Source organism: Rhyacophila brunnea, unplaced genomic scaffold, assembly GCF_057557595.1.
Source record: "Rhyacophila brunnea isolate RB1 unplaced genomic scaffold, BYU_Rbru_1.0 scaffold_12, whole genome shotgun sequence".
Classification (NCBI taxonomy): domain Eukaryota; kingdom Metazoa; phylum Arthropoda; class Insecta; order Trichoptera; family Rhyacophilidae; genus Rhyacophila; species Rhyacophila brunnea.
This window is the reverse complement of record NW_028232774.1, coordinates 19,060,417-19,069,660: the sequence shown is the minus strand read 5'-3', so window position 1 is coordinate 19,069,660 and position 9,244 is coordinate 19,060,417.

Here is a 9,244-nt window from a genome sequence, read left to right as displayed (position 1 = left end):
TCCAACCGATACCGCCATATGCTACACATTTATATAAGGTTGACAGATGTCAGTCTATCAACCAAACATATAGTGATATCGATGTACATAATATGATTAATATTAATATTACTTTAATTACATTAATTACCATATACTATTACGCCCGTCCATATGTCCCACTTTATTATTTCGCTAACCCATTGCATATTACATTTCATTAACCATTATATTACAATTATACATTACCAATTATCTTACAACCAAATCATATTTTATATTTAATCTATCTTAATTAACCCTTTACCTAAGCATATGATATTTAGACAAAATTTAATCCTATTATCTTATTACCTATATGTACATGGTCTGTGACCGACTTATCTCTTCCACAGTTCACCCTGAGAAGTGGTGGGACTTGTCAGAGCAAACTGCGGGACTTCTACATATATTAAATATTGTTCTGCTTTGTCGAGGGTCGTAATCATCTAACCGGTGGTACATTGACTACCAGGATCAGACCGAGCGGCTGGGAGGCACTACTCCTTATGGGAGCGCCCCCCACAGGGGCGGAAAATTAAGTGTGTGTCACTAGGTAATTATTCAATAAAAAATAGTGCGTGAACAGCCACAAAGAAGTATTTAAAAAAAATCAAATTTGGAATATCACGTTATCTATGAAATTATAGCAGTGGCGGACGCCGCTGTCAGAAGATAATTTACGTAGTGAATTGTACCAAGATTATGGTTTAGGTACACACCGGAAAAAAGTGCGCCAATGCCTACATTACGATATTTGAATTAAAATAATCGATTCCGTTTGTCAATAAAGGATAAGAAGGGCTTAAGCAACGAAGACGTCATTCTGCTATGCGTTAAAAGAAATATGGCGAATCGTATACGTATGTAAGAAATTATCGGATATAAACGTCACGTTTCTGGGAAATCATCGGTAATTTCTCAAATTTGGTCAATTCAATCACTAGATAATTTGGTAGCACGCATATCGAAGTGAAGATGTAAAAATAACAATAAAATGTCGCTTAAATGAGCCGTTGGTGCGTTTTCCAAAATCTCTTAAGATAATCTAATATATAAAAATTAATATTTGTTTGTTTATTCGTGTTTTATGCGCTGCCATACCGTTCATCCGATTGCGATAAAACTTGTCAACTTATTGCTTGTACTTGCGCGAAGAGTTAAGGCTATATTTTATATATAAAAATGAATGTCTGTCAGTCTGTTTGTCTGTCTGTCCCGTATGCGTTTCTATAGGTACCATTCATCCGATTGCGATGAAACTTTGGTGACTTGTTGTGTGCACACCCGCGAAAGTTTTTGAATTAGAAAAATCATCTTCTTCTTCTTTTTCTTCATTATATCTTCTTTTATTCGTATGGTTCCTATACCATTCATCCGATTGCGATGAAACCTCCGTTAGTTGTTGTGGTAACACCCGCAAAGGTTTCTGAATTAGTACAACCATCTTCTTCTTCTATTCTATCTTTTTTTATTTGTATGGTTCCTATACCATTCATCCGATTGCAATGAAACTTTCGTCAGTTGTTGTGCCAATACTCGCGAAGGTTTCTGAATTAGTACAACCATCTTCTTCTTCTTCATGATATCTTCTTTTATTCGTATGGTTCCTATACCATTCATCCGATTGCGATGAAACCTTCGTCAGTTGCTGTGGTAACACCCGCAAAGGTTTCTGAATAAGTACAACCATCTTCTTCTTCTTCTTCATCTTCTTCTATTCTATCTTCTTCTATTCGTATGCGTCCCTATACCATTCATCCGATTGCAATGACATTTTGATCAAGTGTTGTGCTCACGCCCGCAAAGGTTTCTGAATTGGTACAACCATTTTTTCCATCTTTTTCGTCTATTCTATCTTTTTCTATTCGTATGCGTTCTTATACCATTCATCCGGTTGCGATAAAATTTTGATCAGTTGTTGTGCGCACGCCCGCAAAGGTTTCTGAATTAGAAAAACATTCTTCTTCTTCTTTTGTTCGTATGGTGCCTATATCATTCATCCGATTGCGATAAAACCTCCGTCAGTTGTTGTGGTAACACCCGCAAAGGTTTCTGAATTAGTACAACCATCTTCTTCTATTCTATCTTCTTCTATTCGTATGCGTTCCTATGGATACCATTCATCCGATTGCAATGAAATTTTGATCAAGTGTTGTGTTCACGCCCGCAAAGGTTTCTGAATTGGTACAACCATTTTTTCATCTTTTTCGTCTATTCTATCTTTTTCTATTCGTATGCATTCTTATACCTTTCATCTGATTATGATAAAATTTTTATCAGTTGTTGTGCGCACGCCCGCAAAGGTTTCTGATTAGAAAAACATTCTTCTTCTTCTTTATTCTATCTTCTTTTGTTCGTATGGTGCCTATACCTTTCGTCCGATTGCGATACAACCTTCGTCAGTTGTTGTGGTAACACCCTCAAAGGTTTCTGAATAATTAGTACAACCATCTTCTTCTTCTATTCGTATGCGTTCCTATACCATTCATCCGATTGCAATGAAATTTTAAACAAGTGTTGTGCTCACGCTCGCAAAGGTTTCTGAATTGATACAACCATTTTCTTCTTCTACTCTATCTTCTTCTATTCGTATGCGTTCCTATACCATTCATCCGATTGCAATAAAATTTTCGTCAGTAATTGTGCCAACACCCGCGAATGTTTCTGAATTAGTACAACCATCTTCTTATTCTTCTTCTATTTTATCTTCTATTCATATGCGTTCTTATACCATTAATCCGATTGCGATGAAACTTTTGTCAGTTGTTGTGCGCACACCTGCGAAGGTTTCTAAATTAGTATTAAGTATATAAAATACAAAGTTTGTTTGTTCCATCCAATTTTGAATTTTTTACTACATATTAATACTATTAATAACGTTTGCATATTTTGGATTCGATTTTAATTTAGTGTTCTTTTGTTTAACTATTAGAATTAATTTCATATTACCATATTGTATTACACAGATATTTTAATATTAAAAAGATAATTACTTATTATTATTTTTTAAATATCTTAGATAAATGTATCCACGAAGCGACCCTGTACGAAGCCGGGTGCTTCAGCTAGTATTCTATAATATAAAAATAAATATTTGTTTGTTTGTTCGTGTTTTATGCGCTGCCATACCGTTCATCCGATTGCGATAAAACTTGTCAACTTATTGCTTGCACTTGTGCGAAGAGTGTAGGCTATATCTTATGTATAAAAATGAATGCCTGACTGTCTGTCCCGTATGCGTTCCTATACCATTCATCCGATTGCGATGAAATTTTGGTAAGTGGTTGTATGCACACCCGCGAAGGTTTCTGAATTAGAAAAATCATCATCTTCTTCTTCTTCTTCATTCTATTTCCTTTTATTCGTATGGTTCCTATACCATTCATCCGATTGCGATGAAACCTTCGTCAGTTGTTGTTGTAACACCCGCAAAGGCTTCTGAATTAGTACAACCATCTTCTTCTTCTTCATTCTATCTTTTTTTATTCGTATGGTCCCTATACCATTCATCCGATTGCGATGAAATTTTTGTCAGTGGTTGTGCCAACACCCGCGAAGGTTTCTGAATTAGTTCAACCATCTTCTTCTTCTTCTATTCGTATGCGTCCCTATACCATTCATCCAATTGCAATGAAATTTTGATTAAGTGTTGTGCTCACGCCCGCAAAGGTTTCTGAATTGATACAACCATTTTCTTATATTTTGAGCGTATGTTACGTTTATAAATGTTTAGGAAAATACTTAAGTAATTCAAACTAATTGCTTATTTTTATGAACTAGGTAATTATAACAAACCAATTAAGCTTTTGAAATTTCTTCGTTTTAGCGTACCTATTCATCAGTAGTAATATTGGGTTATCTTCTTATTTCCCGCAAATATATCTGAAAAGCATGGTTACTCCCACAGCCTACCTCTTTCAAAAAGTCACCTTTCGCCACTGGTAGGTAACATCTTTTTCATCTACTTTTATCATAAATATGTGGAATCTGAATGTTTGGAAATCATAGGAAGTATAAAATAACCACTTTCAGAACAAAAAGTTTTAGTATTGGACCACTTTGTATGTGAATTTCGGTTTCTGAAGTTAGCGATGTTGATTATTTGATTAGTCTAATGGTGGTGAACAAATAGGCCGGAAGTGGGAATTCTTTGGGTAAAATGAACGAAATTTTGTAAAACTCCTGGGTAAAAAAATACTCTCAACCTGGTTTCATCATCATCATCGTCCTGAATCTATCCACTGCTGGATGAAGGCCTCTTCAAGCTGCTTCCACCAGACGTTTTGTACCTCTCGGATGACTATGAATGATTTAAAGGTAAAAAATGCTGTTCCTAATTTTTTTTAAATCGGCACGAGGCACCGCTTAGCGACGTTGATTTGATTAGTCTAGCGGTGGTAAACAAATTGGCCGGAAGTGGGAATTCTTCAGGTAAAATAAACGAAATTTTGTGAAATCTAGATTAAAAGTAAAAAATGGTGATCCTAATTTTAAAAAAAATGTCATGGTACGCCGTATCACAAACATTTTAGTTTTTTGGAACATAAGCATAAGATTTGCCACCTAGAATAGGTACTCTTTGTTCAATACTTATACCACCACCAAGCGGTGTGGTCAATAATTTGGGATAATCAACAAATTTTTCAATTCATCAGACTAATCTCCCAATTCAGTGGTTCCCAAAGTTGACTGGGCTCCGACCCATCTAACAAAAATTTCCAATCTTGGGACCCACCTCTTAGATGTCTTCGAGAAAAGAGGGCATAAATATAATTGGTAATGCTCAGATTCCCTAGTAGCGAGTCGTGGAACTAGTTAATGCTGTCTTATTTGTTCTAATTGAAATTAAAAAAATATTTTTTATAAGTGTTACCAATATGAATCAAAGACTGTTGAAATAAGAAACACAACTTAAATAAAAAAAAATTATTACTTAAATACCTATACCTGCAAGGTTTTTTTTACAAAGTTATTTCAATGGGAAGGATGTATTTGTTTCTTATCTTTCTTCATTACAGTTTTAGCATCAACTTCAACTTTAATTACTTTTAATCGCAGTGAGTTTGATATATCCAATTTATTTCGGTATTTAGTTTTAATGTTAACCATAGCCGAAAATCCGACCTCACATAGATATTAGGTAGTAAAGAGGAGAAGGATTTTCATAGCTTCATCGAACAGGCAAGGATAATTTATCTGCAACTGAGAGCCAGAATTTCGTTAACTGTTTACGATTGAAACTATTTTTCAGTGACATATCTTCTGATAAATCAACGAGTTCTTCACTTGCTTTTGTTGACATACTAGTTGGTAAGTCGTCTTGAAATGGGTTACAAATCCAACGCAACGAATCAAACTTTTTCATCTCTTCCCCAATAGTCGCCAAAGTTATTTATTAACAGTGATAAATGACTGGAAATTTCAGACAGTACGTTCATCTTAGGATGCACTTGGTTTTCAATAATAAAAGTTTCAAGTGTTTCATGAATGAAATATCAAATTTATTACTACCTATTTTTTTTTAAATTCATGTATACAGTGGCCCACTCAATATTCGGTCGCGACCCATAGTTTGGGAAACCATGTCCCAATTCATTTGTGTGCATACACATTTTAAATAAAACAATCACAAAATGAGTAAGAAAATTTATTAAGCACAAAAATATTAAATAATTACATTGTGTATGTAGTTTTATTTAAAGACACTTATTTATTTTAAAATGACAAATTATAAATAAGAACACAAAATATTTTACATTATTTGATTCTTCACAACTGGCGTCTTCTGATATTATCATTTTTTATATTCTCTTCAATTAGGCACATTAATGATTTTAAAAATATAACCATAATGGATTCCTTTCATTTAGAATATTAAAGTTTATATTATAATATTATATAATGGCAGAAATCAAACTACATATTGTACACATTACAGTTTTATGATAGGTTATAAACAGATACCATAAACAAGCTTTTATAATATGAATATCGTTTTGAATAACACACAATTATTAATCTTTATAGTTTTATAACAAAATATATATATATATAAAATGGGTGTAGCAAATGGCCAATCAATCTTCATGAAAAATAGTACATTAAGATACCCTCCACACTGAGGGTGGAGGTCCATATTTCTGAGAGTGGAAAAACATTACTTAAATTCGAGGAGACTAACAAGTCTATTTGTGCATTCACAGTAAAAAATATTCAGTAGAATTTACTTATATTAACATTTAGTATTACTAACGATATCAAATCTAGTCGAATAATATTAAGGCTGTCTAGTGTTGCGCCTCACATTTACGCACAAAATCTACACGAGGCTAAATAATGCAGTCACATTTATTATATGAGTTATTGATAGATATCAATAAAGTTATCTCTATGCAATGATTTTTATCTAGATAAAGAAAGAAATGTGTTGTCTTATATTCGTCTCTGTTATGGCAGAACACACTAACTGGAGAATACTAGTTTTGAGTAATTTGACTTTGAAGTTGTTAAAATGTTTGAAATAATGGTCTATCGTGTGAGTTTATTAAGTAATCGTAAAAAGGATGACTTTAAAATACTGTTTATTTATTAAGAAGGTTTCCAGACGGTAAAGTTTGAAATAAGGAACATTTTGGTACTAACTCAATATGTAATTTTTTCGAATTAGTGTTTTCTGCCAGAACAGTGACGATATACATTTGGGTCACAAGTCACGAGGGAATTTCAAAATTTAATAACTTTTGGTTTGTATTGTATCTACAAGTAACGCAACTGAAGATAATCAATGGAATTCACAGAATAACGAAGAATAACTATAGAATTTTATTTTCAAATCAGCATTAATCACTAATCGAGCCCATATCCGGAAAACGAGCGTAATCGTGATAACGCTGTTTTTTGGTAAATCGGTTTAAATTACGAGGCATACACCTATGCATGCACTCATCAAATATTACTTTGATATTCTAACAAGAGGTGGCAGTGGACAATCCAAACTGACCACGCGTTGCACACTGTTTATCCGTAACTAAAATGTTTAACTGCCAATATCTCTGAACGCCGTTTTCAGGATAACGCTCGTTTTCCCGATATGGGCTTAATTATTGTTACATAAAGAGCATACTGGATTCGCTCTCTGACTCAATGATTCGGCTCTTAATTGAAGGTTTACAACAACAGAGTTTCGTAAGTTACTTATCACGATACGGGAAACCAACTTCAAGCCACAGAGAGAAAAAATATTTACATGTGGAAGAGAGTACACAAGACGATGATGTTTTGGCCTGCTTTACATTTGTACACAAACAGGGTGCAATTGGTGCAAGAATTGCAAACAATAGATTATCAGCAATGTCAAGATATTTATTTTTTAAAGCCCTATGTGACCTATATAAACTGTAAAGGTATATGAAGATTTTAGATATAATGGTTGTAAAAAAAAAAGTATGCAGTTGTGTTTTTTCGTTAGAGCCCAAACCTATATATATTTGCTATTCCGTTTGATCAAAAGAGGCTCTACTTTAAGGTATATAGAGACCCAGGTGCTGACTGCTATTGGTCTTAAGCTGAAATTTTTGCATACAATTGTGAATATGCTATCTTCTAAATAAACTGATGTATTCAACCTTTCATGTTTGGATATTGCCGCTTTTGCTGTTACACCATATGTGTAAATGCGCCTTGTTCAAAACTCTCAAAAACAACGGTGAAAATTTATTTTTAAGGTTTTGCCAGTAAAAGGCAGTTCATAGATATATTTTTTATAAACACAAATAAGGCGGCGTAATTTTACCCAACTTGTCACATCAGGGAAGCCGATACATTGGTCAATTTTTAATTTAATAAATCACACACCAACTGTTTAGTACAACAAACACAGCAATGATAAAATATTACAGAATTTTATGCTGAGTACGCATCCATCTGGACGTGGTTCGTTTGGACTGTGAATGTCTGTTTATTTCAAATGGTCGCATGGAATTCCATCACAATGTGAATTGTCATCTCTCCGTTTAGATGCATAAAAAATGCCCAACATTAAATGCAATGCATATTAATTTTGCAAGAAGATTCAATGTGTCAAATATAGGCGGCTCTCGTTGTGCAGTGCGTAAGGCGCTTGCCTTCCACCCGAGAGTTCCTGGGTTCGATTCCCGGTCAAGACAACACAATATTTATGTGTTTTTCTCAAAGCCTGGGTGTTTGTGATTGTTCAAAATTACTAACAACCACCTTGTACGAAAAAGCAAGGATATGGTTATTAATAATTCTAAAAAAAAAAAAAATGTGTCAAATATAGTATGTATGTGCTAATTTTTGAAAAGGAGAAACTACAAAATAATTAAATGTATTTTTATGTAGAAAAATTGTTTTAATAATTTTATTAAAAGATACACATGACGATTAGTAAAATATTTGTAAAGAAATTGATAAAATTTATAAACAAAAAGGCATTGCAGCAAAATATGTCACATGTAGAAGATGGAGCCTTTTCTATCAAAATTGCTGAAGAACATTCCAATTTGATGTAAGAGCCATTTCTCCATACAACTAACCACTTTCCAAACACTCCTTACTGAATTTGTATAAAAATTAGACCTTTTTTGCTTTACTTTCGCACGTTTAGGCTCCATCTTTCTATATTAAGTTTGGTTGCAAATAGTTAATACGTGTATGTGATTTGTATCAAATGCATATTATTTTTAATATCCTATATTAGTCATTAAATGAATAAAAAAAGTTTCAGTTACATTTTCTTATAGACTAGCGCTTAGTTACTTTAAAGTATTATATATAAATAGCTGAATATTTATACATTGGCCTTTACTCTGTCTCTCTAATATTCAGTCATAATAAGATTTCAGATATCGAGTTCACTATATTATGTGTTTATGATTACTATATTATATTATTCTTAAAATTAATAGTGAAATGATTTAGTTATTATGAGATCCCAAATATACATTCAGTTGATTTATTCATTATACTGGTGTCCCTGGCTTTAAGATGCTCATACATCCAAGAGACGATTCCATGGTTGAGCAATGAATTACACTTAAGAGGATGGTTCATCTTCAATGTCGCCCGAGATATAGGGTGTTTAAAGAAATAACTCACGAAAAGATTCACAAATCCCCATGTTAGGTATGTAATTCAATGAGCAATGATTTCTCTTTGACTGTCTAATTACTTAATCCTGTCTATCTAATCTATGTTTATTTGA